This window comes from Bos javanicus, chromosome X (genome assembly GCF_032452875.1).
Source record: "Bos javanicus breed banteng chromosome X, ARS-OSU_banteng_1.0, whole genome shotgun sequence".
Taxonomy (NCBI): Eukaryota; Metazoa; Chordata; class Mammalia; order Artiodactyla; family Bovidae; genus Bos; species Bos javanicus.
Window position 1 is genome coordinate 118,160,384 of NC_083897.1, and position 14,063 is coordinate 118,174,446.

Below are 14,063 nucleotides of genomic sequence, written 5' to 3' on the forward strand. Positions count from 1 at the left end.
GATGTAACCTTTTTCCATCCAGTCGTCTTTGCTTTGCCTTTTGCTCCTATTCTCTGTTCCTTTCTGCTGCCTCCTCCTCTAACATTATTACTCTTAGTTTTTGTGTTTTATTCTCCAGATAGTTAAAACACTACTTAAAGTTTTTAACTTTTCTGTGGCACGTCTTGAATCCCCCAGGACAAAAGCAATGCAAATTTCAAGGGAAGACAAGAGAGAAAATTGTAAAGTTTCACAATTTATGAGCACTTCCCTATGATCAATGCAGTTCTATATTTTTCAGCTCTCTGTGCATTCTCATCAATTTCCTTCCATTATGGATTTAGCTACAGATATCTCTTTTTTATACAGTAATTGTTTACCTTACATTGAAATCCATTCCAACTGAAGTTAAATATTTTTCTATAGGGACAAAGGAGTAAAGACTTATGAAAAATGCTTACTTATGAAGAGAAAAATGCCTTTACTACAAATAGAAAACCATGAGGCTTTTTAATGTAAATTCTAGAAAATAACTGTCAAGCTCCTACGATCTGTACAAAGATCTAGGTATTAATATAAATCAATTTGTAAGCAAACACCCACCAAAATATGGAAGTGGTAACCAACAGGGTTTGTGAGAGATCTACTTTACCAGAACCTTCTAATTTAATTTTATGACAAAATGATAAACCCAACAGACATTGGGAAAACCACAAGCACAATCTGTCTGAGAGTTCATAGTGCTTCTAATATATTTCCACCTGACATGGGAATCAACCATCTGAACCTCCATTATGTGAATCTGTCAGATCTCCTGGGGGTACTCCTTTCTCAAATAGTAAAATCAAGGAAATGGAAGAAAGAAATGCCACTTGGGACCTTTACTTTCATAAAGATTTATGTCAATAAAGAACCACTGATAAATATGACCTTAAAACAGAATTATTATTACCATTGCTATGATTATTATTTTAAGTGTTTTAGATATTTTAAGTATAATTCAGCTTGAAGACCAGTGGAAAAGACCTGGCTAGGGCATCACAATCAATTTCTATCACTAAGAGTTGATATTTGTTTCACCTTCATTTCTGCCTTTAATTTGGTAGATCTGGGTATGATCACTAACTTTCCCATATTGTCAATGTGTCAAATGTAGATGTGTCATATCTCACAGCAATGGAGATAGCTACAGATCTAAGTGGCTTGCATTTACAAGTTAAATCTGGAGGTGAGCCCTACACATACAGTGTCTGACTTTCAAGCTTCTGTGGCCTTTGAGAGGTTGGCTGAGCTATTGGCTTCATAGGGAAACTCAGCAGGCCAAGGGCCTGTAGATAGCTTTTATCATTCTGTTGAGAACTTAGAAGTCTGTTTATTATTTATAGGGCTGTTTCAAAAATGTGGTTACACATATTTTTTATTAATTGACTTTAACAAATGAATGCATATGTTTATATGCACAATAGAAATAAAGTATTTCAATGAAAGCAATATAATCCTTGACAACTGCTTTTTAGAAAGAAAATTATGAAAACATGGTTAAAATATTGCTCATTTCTAACATTTAGTAATCACTTGCTGTATACTACACTGCACTAACCCTTTTACATATATGCTTTGCTTTAATCCTCATATCAACCCTATGAGTAGTTTCATTCATTTTTTAGAAGAGGAGACAGACAGCAGAGTTTATATAAGGTGCTCAAGGTCACAGAGCTGGGATCTCAAGCAATGGCTTCTCATGCCGTCAACCTTAACAAACTACAATTAGTATTGTAATGTAGCTTAAAGAGGTCAATCTTTCAAACATTCAAAATTTCTCTTACTTCAGATTTATCAATATTTGTAATTTATTTAGTATTTGCAATCTACTACTAATTAATGTATAAGTATTTTTGAAACATTAATGCATACTGCCATATGGATCATACTTGGCCCATTATCACCAGCCTTTTACATTTCACCTTCTGGTTCCCAATACTATTGTAGAACGCTAAAAAGGAATTCTGGTACTAATTTTAAGGTGTGGAGCTGTGTTTCTTCCTATCACCAAGAAATTCTCCAGATGCTAACCGGATGTCCTAAAATTCAACTCAACTCTGACACTATCTACTGGAGACTGCTTTAGATTCCACAGGTTAAAGGTTCACTCCACACGACCACCCTGGACCCCCACACCTCAAATGCCAATTATAATTGATACCTGTACTTCTGACCAACTGGCTATAAATAGGTTTCCATGACTCCCCTCCTTGGTTGGATTAATTTGCTAGAGCAGCTTGCAGAACTCAGGAAATCCCTTTACTCACAGATCAGCAGTTTATTATAAAAGGATACAATTCAGAACAGCCAGGTGACAACAGCCTGGTGGTCCAGTGGCTAAGACTGTGATCCTAACGCAGGGGACCTAGGTTCGATCCTTGGTTGGGGAGCTAGACCTTGTCTGCCTCAACTAAGACCCAGTGCAGTCAAATAAATAAACAAAAATAAATATTTTAAAAAATCAGAAACACCCCCCACCCCAAATATTTAAGAACAGCCAGATGGTTGGAATGCAAAGGGCAAGGCATGGGGAAGAGTACAGTTTCCCCGCATGCACCAACCCAGAAGCTCTCTGAACCCACGCCCCTACTTTCAAGCTCTCCAAATTCCCACCCTTCTGGGTCTTTAAGGAGGCTTCCTTACAAAGGCACGATTGCCTTTGGTGTTAGATACAAAGTGCCTTTCCCCCCACTCCCTCACAGAGGTCAAGGGTGGAACTTAAAGTTCCAACTCAACAACCACCTGGGTGGTTCCCCTGGCAACCAGCCCCCTTCCTAAGGCACTTTCCTAAAGTCACTTCATTAACATAAAAAAGACCTTTATCACCCCTATCACTAGGAAATGCCAAGGGTTTTAGAACCTAAGAGCCAGAACTGTGGAAGAAAACCAAATCTATATGAGAAATAAATTTTGGTCATCCAAACAACCAAGCCTACAATATACAAACCCACTTATGCTAGACATGATTCCATCACTGAAAAACATTAAATTTATTTTAAAAATCCATATTCTAATCATAAGTATGAAAAATTATCAACGCCAACTAGCAGTCTTTCAGTGAAAGATAATAAGGTATCGTTTTAATTTCTCTGTTTGAGAAAGTCCCATAACATTTAAATTGTGTAGGATTTTAATGAAATATCTGCTAAAGGTAGGAGTTGTGTGTATGTGTGTGTACTCTCTTTGGTTCCAGGAAAAATAAAAACTATTACAGATGGAACCATGCAGTATTTTCACCTCCAAATTTTTCCATGTGGTCAAATTTCAGAGCATTTGTTTTGCGCAAATTTATTTCAGAATATATCTGATATTCCTTTAAGGTAAAAATCTTCATCCAAAAAAAAACACCAACAAGCACAAAAACTTAGGGTCTACATAAGAGCCCAAGACATATGGCCTAATTTTTCCATTAACTTTCAATGTGATCTTTTAGGAGAAACTTGGTCACAGATGACCTGTTTCCGGCTGGTGAAGTCCTACCTTCTCTATTTCAGTGATCAGAGGAAGAAGAAAAGGTGAGAGTGACCAGGAGAAAGTCTGAGGAGCATACATTAGTAGCAGCTCAAAGTTTGGGAGCTGCTAAAATAAATTTCTGAGGACCTAACGCTTCTGTAATGTTCTGTGCCAGCCTAAATTTAACTTGTGTTAAAAAGCCCATGTTCTCTCAGAGTTAAAATTAATCTGTCTCCATGGTGAGTTCCAATAGAACTGTGGCTGGTTAGCTCAGCGAGTTAAGACTACGGCAATGAGAAAATCAGAGAAGGTCAGAGAACTACCTTTTGTCCCTTGGCCACAGTTGACTCCTCAACTCTCATCTCATTTATGAACACTCCACAGACCTCTGTGGAACTGGGCAAAGTAATGTGAATGGGTCAGCACCAGTCAGTCATCTCTGGAGAAATGGCTAGAAATAGGTGAGGTCTTCAACCAACGTACTACAGGAATTTCAGTGGAGAGCTACTGTCCAAAAGGAAAGAAAGCACAGCAAAGCCACTACTCTTCTAAATGAATCCTAAGGACCACCTTCATCATGTTTCCACTCAGACTTTTTAAATGCAGGTTCCCTGGCTCTAAGAAGAGCGTCTGAATCACCATCTCTCACATTTGGTCAAGGAATCAGCATTTTAGTAAAGCTGACCAGGGGATTATCATTTTCACCAAGATTTGAAAAACCACTGGTCTACCACATTCCTCATTTCCCGCTGGTAAAATCCGTTTTCAGAGTGCAACTAGTGCCACATCGCTGATTATCGAATCTAGTATGGAGAACAAGTAACACAGGCCCCAAAGTCATGAGGATCATTTTCTAATTCCAGCTCAGACACTAATTAAGTATGTCATTTTATTTAAGTCTAACCTTAAAATAAAAGTAACTTGAGCCATTTTCTAGACGGAGCACTGGTTCTCCACTTAAGCTGGGTTCCCCTTTCCTTTCACTCTCAAATCCCACTCCAAGATCTCTAAAGCATATAAGTTCCTATTATTAACAATGATACTAGGACTTCCCTTGAGGTCCAGTGGCTAAGACTCCACACTCCCAATGCAGAGGGCCCAGGTTCGATCCCTGGTCAGAGAACTAGATAGGCTGCAACTAAGAATTTGCATATAGCAACTAAAGATACTGAGTGTTGCAACTAAGACCCAGTGCAGCCAAATAAAATAAAAACAGTGATACCCTCCACACATTTAAGAATCACAGATCAAGATTAGAACGGGCTTTCCAGGTGGCTCAGTAGTAAGGAATCTGCCTGCCAATGCGAGAGATGCTGGTGGAGACTCAGGCTCCATCCCTGGGTCTGGAAGATCCCTTAGAGAAAGAAATGGCAGCCCACTCCAGTATTCTTGCCGGAAAAATCTCATGGACAGAGGAGCATGGCGGGCTACAGGCCATGGGGCTACAAAATGTCAGACATGATTGAGCGACTAAACAGAGCACAAACTAGCACGGCCCCTCATCTTCCAAGCTGACAGGCAGAAATATTGAGATTTGCCCAGAGTATAGTTGACAGTATTGGCATTAAAACAAGCATTCGAGTTTTTAGGTTCAACTTTTTAACTTATATATAATTCAACTTCTCACTCCCTAAGGACAACAATGCTATACTGACCATAAGAAACAGCTGTGAAGACAAAATGAGATAATATGTATTTTCATAGGTAAAATGTGTTCATCTTTCCTAGCCATTTCCCACTAGTGCCTAAAGCTTGTGCATCTTCATGACTTTGCTTATAAAATTTTCGTTCCTTACCATCTCTGTCATGTATGCGTAACAAAATTCGCACAATCCCCAAGGCCAGCCTAATCTTTGGGTTCTGCACACCCAAAATCAGTGTGGGGAGGGCAGGTTTCCCCCACATTACCAAGCAATTCTTGGACACCAGCTGGGTGTCCTACATTTCAACTTAATTTTGACACTATCTACTTGGAGATAGTTTCTGATTCCACAGGGAAAGGGCCATTTTAAATCTTACAAGACACTGCCACTCTTGGCGCTTTTGACACCAATAACCAAGTCCCGGTTGTGTTTCTAAGGGACTGGCTCTAGATCAGAGGTTCCAATGGCTCTGCCTTAGGTTCACTTAATTTGCTCCAGAGGCTCACAAAACTCCGAGAAACATTTTACTTACCAGGTCACTGGTTTATTCTAAAAGGATAGAACTTTTATATTTCTTATTATAAGTCACAACATCACAGTGAACTAAGAGTGGAAAAGCACAACCCAAAGGCTTCTTTTTGGTCTGACCTGTGATCTTAACTCCACAAATATTAGTACACCTTAAACTTACAAAATGTGTATGTGAACTGAATCCAGTAAAGCTTAAGGAAAAAAAAAATAAACAGAAAGATATGAACCTACTTCTTAGATTCTAAGGGGGTCAGCAACCTTCTTCAGTTCAGTTTAGTCACTCAGTCATGTCCGACTCTTTGCGACCTCATGGACTGCAGCATTCCAGGCTTCCCTGTCCATCACCAATTCCCACAGCTTACTCAAACTCATGTCCATCGAGTCAGTGATGTCATACCAACCATCTCATCCTCTGTCATCCCCTTCTCCCCCTGCCTTCAATCTTTTCCAGCATCAGGGTCTTTTCCAATGAGTCGGTTCTTCACATCAGGTGGCCAAAGTATTGGAGTTTCAGCTTCAGCATCAGTTCCTCCAATGAATATTTGAGACTGATTTCCTTTAGGATGGACTGGTTGGATCTCCTTGCTGTCCAAGGGACTCTCAAGATTCTTCTCTAACACCACAGTTCAAAAGCATCAATTCTTTGGCGCTCAGCTTTCTTTATAGTCCAACTGTCACGTCCGTGATGTGACAGCAACCTCACATCACAGATATGCCCAATTCTCACATCCAGATGTGAGAGCAACCTTCTTATAGAGATAGATTTCAGGTTCTGTGAGTCATACAACTACTCAACTCTGTAGCTGTAGCATGAAAGCACCCACAGGTAACATGAATGGGGCTGGCTGCGTTCCAATAAAACTTTATTTACAAAAACAGGTGGTGAGTTGGATTTGGGCCATGAGCTATTTGCTGACCACTATATTATCTCTGCTTTATTTTTCTAGCCCTTACAGCATTTTATCTCATGTTCTACAGTGATCTGCTTCCCTCATTTCTATTATGAGAAGTTTGGCTGCATGGCCAATTTTGTGGCTATCCAAAGAGTATATCATATTACACATAGAAACAGAATTAAAATTCCAGGATGTCTTTGTGGTCTGACAAGCAGAATACTACCGGTACTAATACAACATTTAACCCGAGGTCACATTTTGTTTTTGAAACAATACTAGGAAACTGTTTTATAGACTGGATGTGGCATGTAAATGTCATTTTGTAACTCTGCTAACCGTGTGGCAAATTTGTGTCCTGATTTACCTTTAAAAATATCCTCTCCTTATGTTAGTGTCCTAGCAACACTTTGGTTAATAAGCAGTTACTAAGCGTGTACTTTTGGAAATATAAAAACAAATAAGGCACAACCCTACCCTCAAAAAGCTGTCCCTTTCATGGAATAATTTGTAAACTCCCTCAAGGAAGACATTGTGTGTGAGGCCTCTTCATACCTCCAGCACCTGAGAAACAGCAACCCCATACAGCAGGAGCTCACAGAGTTAGGCACAAAAAGGTGACCTTGTGGAAATTTACCAGTCCCCCTAAGCTCTTGGCCAGTGATGTTCACTTCTGCAGCAAAGACATTCAAACCACGGGCGAGTTGTCCTTTTCATGCACTAAATCACTTTGAACAAAGATGCAGTGGTGTAGTCAACCTCTTCTCTTCTCCACAAAGAACTTAAAGAGCACTGTGTGAGGGAGAATCCTAACCCAGGGACATTTCCACCACCAGTAACAATCGGCACTAACACGTCATGGTGATGGGGAACTCGTTTATTTTGTGTTAGCACATGAGCTTGTCATCCTGTGGGACCATTGAGCCACCCAGCATTTATAGGGCACACCCAGTAGCCTGCACTGCTTTTAGAAGAGCACATTTTCCCCCCTACATCTTCGAGGCTCAAGATGAGGTCCTCAGACCAATGAGATCGGCATCAAGGTATTACCCAGGAGTTTGTTGGAAATTCAGAATCTTGACTCTATCCAGATCTGTGGACTCAAAATCCCCTGGATGATCCTGATGCAATTCCATTTGGAGAAGCACTGCCCTATAGGGCCATATACCATTCAGCGCTCTGTCCCTGAGCAGAGTGAGACTACACAGGCAACCAGGGTAGTTGTTTCCATTAACATCAGCATCTTGCTAAAAGAGCAATTAAGGTGAAGAATGTTGGTGTTCTTTCATCTAGAACTACAAGTAACAAAGTAATGCCCACTGCTACCAGTGCACTTTGCATGTATAATCTCCTCTTTTACTAGAAAGCACTGACAAAGTCAATTCTGCACAGATTTACTTCCATGCCTTCGTCCTTATTGGCACTGGAATGCATTCACCTTGACTACTGGCTGTGGCAACATGCCCAGGTTCGCCACTCAAATGCCTACTGTAATACAGGATCACCAGCAACAAGATGCTGGAAACTGGCCAGTCTCCTAGCCTTTCTTGTCACAAAGTTACTTGGATGGGCAAGGCAAAGGAGGGGTATGGGTAACAACAGGATGTCCTAGCAGTCAGCTGTACAGAAACTGAGAGAATGAAGTTGAGCAGAGGGTAAAAAGAAAAAAAAAAATCCAGACATGGTGAAAAACAATTTTGAACACTGTAATCAAGCCAAGTACTGTTGGGAAAAATCCTATCAGTGAGGAGTGCACAACCAAGAATGTGTTGGCAGACCAAAAAAACTAACTGGAAGAGCTGCAAACAGCTTCCAACTCTGCACATGGAATTGGCACCCACAACTGTCGGTGGTGCAAAATCCACAAGTGAAGATCCATTCATTCAATCAACCAACTATTCACTGGCATCCATCATGCAGAGTGCTGTATTCTGGGCTAGGCTTTTCAGAGATGTCTCAGGCCTTTCCGGAGCTTTCATTCGAATAGGAGAGAGAGACAGATAAACTAGTTAGAGTAAAATAAGTGCTTTAGCAGGAATCTGTATTCTGATCATTGGGTGGTGAGGAGATATGTAGGAGAAGTGGAGGAAGGCTTAACAAAGGAAACAACTGAGATGGGTATTGAAGGATGAGTAAGAGTTTTCCAGGCAGAAACTAGTGGGAAGGCTATTGTCAAGAAGTCCCTGTATGTGTGTGTGTGTGTGTGTGTGTGTGTGTGTATTCAGCACTGTGAAAGAATATGCATGCTGAGAAGTCATTTCGACCAGAGTGTGAAATGAAGCTAAAAAAGAATTCTTGAGTCAGAATGTTAAAAAAAAAAAAAAAAAAAATGCCTGTCAGGCTAGCCCTTTCACAGTTAATCCTGTAAAGCACATAGGACTTACAGGAGGATTTTAAACAAAGGAACAACAGGATCAGGTATAAAGTAAAACATTGCTAAAGATCATTTTACATAGATAACAGTAGTTGTCAGTAGCATCACCTAAGGATAAAAAACAAAACAAAACAAAACAAAAAAACCACCAAGGATAACAACAACAGTGATCATGGGGACATTTTGTGGTACTTGGATAGTTATAAACAAGAGGGTAAAGGGAAAATGTATAATCAAATACGCCTCTCAAAGGGATATTGGATATTCCTGCATTCAAGCAGCTACTTTGTGCTAGTCACTCAATAGCTTTTCTTGAAGCAATAATAAAGGAAGCCTTGTTCATCACTGCAGCTGGCTAGATCTGCCCAATTTACAATTTCCCCAAACTCAATCACTACATTTTTCCCCTTTCCTACATTAAGGACTATTGCAATTTGCATTTTATATTAGACTCAAAATTTCAAATTAAAATATGTCGCTTATTTAAAACATTTACATCTTAATGCCAGTGTGAATTTGGTACTGTCCATTACATATAACTTTATTTCATTCTTTAAAGAACAGGGGAAAAAAACAGCACTTATAGAAGTTCCCTCACTTATAGAAGTTATAGAAGATATATATTTTCTTTTCCTTCAAATCATTTAGCATTTTCTCTACTTTCTTCATTAAAATGCACATCCTAAATTGTGTCCATTTTGGGGCTTTTAAATGTTGGTCTTAAAACCTGCTAATAAAATGAAAGTAAATGTTCTTTTAAATAGGCTCTCTATCTGAAATCATTTGGACTTTTAATTGTTGTCATATGTTGAGTTTTTGAACGATAATACCAAAACAGCATATGTGAGTTGACTACCAGGCTCTTTCCGAATGAAAGTTATGATTCAGATGTCTACATTTTTTAGTTACCCAAATCTCATGCTGATAGTGGCATTGTTTTAATACAGTGAGTCATGAATAGCAATATTACTCACTCTCTGAAGATTAAGGTAAATGGTAAAGATTAAGGTAGGACACTTTCTTGAGTACAGAAAAAAAAAAAGAGTATAATGACATCTCTTTAGAATTTATTATAGTCTAAATATCACTTTAAGTGAAGTGGTCTTTCAAGAACAAACAGCCAAAATCTTATTTTGAAGGGTTGTTATTTCTGATGGCCTGGCCACCTAGGAAACATTATCTAAATTGAATGGTGCTTTCAATGTGTACACAGCATCACTGGTCTCTACCAGTTCCATATTTCAAAAAAGAAAAGTATTGGACTTCAAAGAAGAGAATGCATTCACTTGGCATCTAAGATCATGTGACTACCACATCTACTCTCAATATAGAGCCAATCAACATAAATGTAATACATCTATAGTCAGATCAATATACCCAAGCCCCTAAAGCTATATGCTTTAAGGTGCTGTGTAGGAAAGCTAAGTCTTAAGATTAATAGCACATTATACATATATAGACCAGTAGACGTCCATGCCCAGGCCATGCCCTCAAGAGAGAGCCTTTGTCTACCAAGTAACAAAATCAGATTTTGAAAGTGAGAAATCCCTTCTTAATAGTAGTATTCTTTTAATACAGTTGGTCGTGAATAGCAATGATTACTCACTCTCTGAAGATTAAGGTGAAAGCTCTTCACAGGAATCCGAAGCCTGCATGGAACTCTCTTCAGATACTGTCAGTTCCTGTACAGATGGACTCTGCTATGTGCGTGGTGAACATAGCCATTAACTATTACTCACTCTCAGGATTTTAATAGAAGGATCACTATCTATATAAACATGGCTTTTTTCTCAACCCACTAGAGATTCTTGAACCCACCCACCAGTAACTATTCTGAAATAGTCAAACTCCATCCACCCACAATCAGCAGAGGAGTAACAAAGTGAAGTAGGCACGAGTGGCAATAAAAACGTTAGAAAAAGTAGTTCTTTCCAAAATAGTTAGGAGAAAACTTACAATGTTTCGATCTAAGGGAGTACCCAGACAACAATAGGAAGTTTTCCATTTTTCCCCTCCCTCTTTCATTTCTCACCCCCTCTTTTTTTCTTATCAAAACTTTAACTAAAAAACTTTCATAACAAATCACATGCAAAAGCAACCAGCCAAAACAGGTCTGATTTTGTAATCTTCTAAGTTGCAAAATACAATGGTGGAAAATAAAAGTTATTAACTAAAATTAATTATTTGTTAGTCAGTCGGTGGTGTCCGACTCTTTGGGACCCCATGGACTGTAGCCCACCTACAGAGAGAATTCCTTTGTTGCGGAATTCTCCAGGCAAGAATATTGGAGTGGGCAGCTATTCCCTTCTCTTGGGGACCTTCCCAACCCAGGGATCAAACCCGTGTCTCCTGCATAGCAGGAAGATTCTTTACTGTCTGAGCCACCAGGGAAGCCAAGTTAGTTATTACCTAAAAGTCTAAATTATTTAAAGAAAAATAGAAGTAAACTTTTCATCTAGACTGCCCCAAATGTACCATATACTATTCACACAGCAAAATGTGCTTATAATATCTATCTACTTAGTTACCTACCTACCTAATCTGTCTATATATCAATACATATCTTCTGAACCATATTTAGCATATATAGGATTCTTCACCAAAAGGAAAGAACAGATGTTCTGAATTTCAATGAAACAGTAAAATAAAGATGAATAGTACTTTGTTTATCAAATATATCAGATTTAAAGGACATATTATTTAGGCCTGCATATATATTCATTGGGGAGGGGGGCAGTGTTTCCCAGGTGGCTCAGTGGTAAAGAATTCACCTGCCAATGCAGGAGACACAGAAGACGCGAATTTGATCCCTGCGTTGAGAAGATCCCCTGGAGGAGGAAATGGCAACCCAATCCAGTATGCTTGCCTGGAAAACCCCATGGACAGAGGAGCCTGTTGGTCTACAGACCATGGATTCCCAAAGAGTAGGACACAACTAAGTGACTGAACACAAATATATTCATTGAGGATTCAGAGAGTTCTATCATATTATATCATATTATGGGAAAACTTTTAAAATTTTCATCCTCAACTAAGAAATCCAGATAATTAATGTAACATGTCTCACACTTTTTCTGGTGGTGAGAAAATTAATGAACTTTATTTCTTTTAACTTTTTAAAAAAACGTTTTATTTTGTGTTGGAGTCTAGCCAATTAACAATGTTGTGATAGTTTCAGGTGAACAGCAAAAGTACTTAGCCATACATATACATGTATCCATTCTCTCTCGAAGGCAATGGCAACCCACTCCAGTGTTCTTGCCTGGAGAATCCCAGGGACAGGGGAGCCTGGTGGGCTGCCGTCTCTGGGGTCGTACAGAGTCGGACACAAGCGAAGCGCCTTAGCAGCATTCTCTCTCAAACACCCCTCCCATGCAGGCTGCCACATAACATTGAGCAGAGTTCCATACACTGTACAGTAGGTCCTTGTTGGTTATCCATTTTAAATGTAGCAGTGTGTAAGAAAACTAAAACTTTAGAAGAAAGAGGTGAGTAGCTAAACATATCAAGCTTGGAGAAAGGAAATGATGTTTTATGAAAACACCCAAGAGAATGAAAGAATGAGAAAACATGCCAAGAGAATTCTTCACAAATTGCCTGTTTAGTGAATTCCAAAGTCAACATCTTTAAAATATGTTTAGTGGAAGAAGAAAAATACATGTGTACCATTCACCCCCAATTTAATGTAAACCTCTGCATCTATAGCCAGAGACTTACAGAATAAACTATGGGGACATTCTGTCATTCAGTTTAATTACACCAGGCTTGGCAGGCAGTAAAACATTTGTAAATTCTCTGGAAAAGACAAAGCTATTAATATATGAATGAAATATAGAAGACTGAAAGTATTTTATTAGAATAAGCAACTGATGATTGGGAAAGAGACAAAATGAGAACATCCACTCAATAGTCAGAAATAATACTTTTTGTTTTGACTTACAAAAGGCTTCCAGTTATAACTATTTTTCAGTGTTTTCACAAATAAAGATAGAAAAATAGTGTCTATTTTCTGTTGAATCCCCCTCACTAAAATGTACATTTGCAATATACATAAGAATACCTCACTATTATAATTTCTTTCTATTAAATGTGGAAAAGAATCAAAAAATTTAAAATATGTTGAATAATCCAATCTTTCACTGGAACTACAAAAAAGAAAAAGAAAACTGGTTATTCATTAAAATGCAGGATGGGAATATCATGTTTGTCAGTTCTTTAACTTTTTTTTTTTTTTAGTTCTTTAACTCTTGAGGAGATCTCAATAATCTTGGAAATCATCTTATCGTGATATTTTAAAAACTTCCCATGATAGAGAATATTTAATTGCCAGTGACTTTAAAATCATGTGAAATTTAATTGGTATAAAGTAAAAACAGTGTCAATTGATTTTACTGACACATCAGGCATCAGCTATTGCTGAATATTTGTCTATCTTTGTCCTTTACTAGATGAACCTAATAAAACAGTGTATGTTTGTCTATCGGAGAAGGCAATGGCACCCCACTCCAGTACTCTTGCCTGGAAAATCCTATGGACGGAGGAGCCTGGTAGGCTGCAGTCCATGGGGTTGCTGAGGGTCGGACACGACTGAGGGACTTCACTTTCACTTTTCACTTTCATGCATTGGAGAAGGAAATGGCAACCCACTCCAGTGTTCTTGCCTAGAGAATCCCAGGGACGGGGAGCCTGGTGGGCTGCCGTCTATGGGATTGCACAGAGTCGGACACGACTGAAGCGACTTAGCAGCAGCAGAACAGATATTCTCTTCCCATGATGCTAGTCAAACTTTAATTTGGAAGAAAGTGTTTGTATTGTAATACTTTGGATTTCTGTTATGCATCATGTGAGTTATATGCCCTGAGACAGTTAATAATAGCCATCATGTATTGAACCCCTAATATGTGTCAGACTCTGTGATAAAGTACTTTAACTGCATTATTTTATTTAAATCTTCACAACAGTATCTTTAGATATGGATGATTATTATCTCTATTTTATACCATATTTATTCATTTAACATTTTTCCACCAAATTTACACCTTTCTTTTAAAAAAATTATTTCCATATTTATTTATTTGGCTTCAATGAGTTGTAGTTGCAGCACATGGAACCTATAGTTGTGGCACACAGTCTAAGTTGCCACCCGGC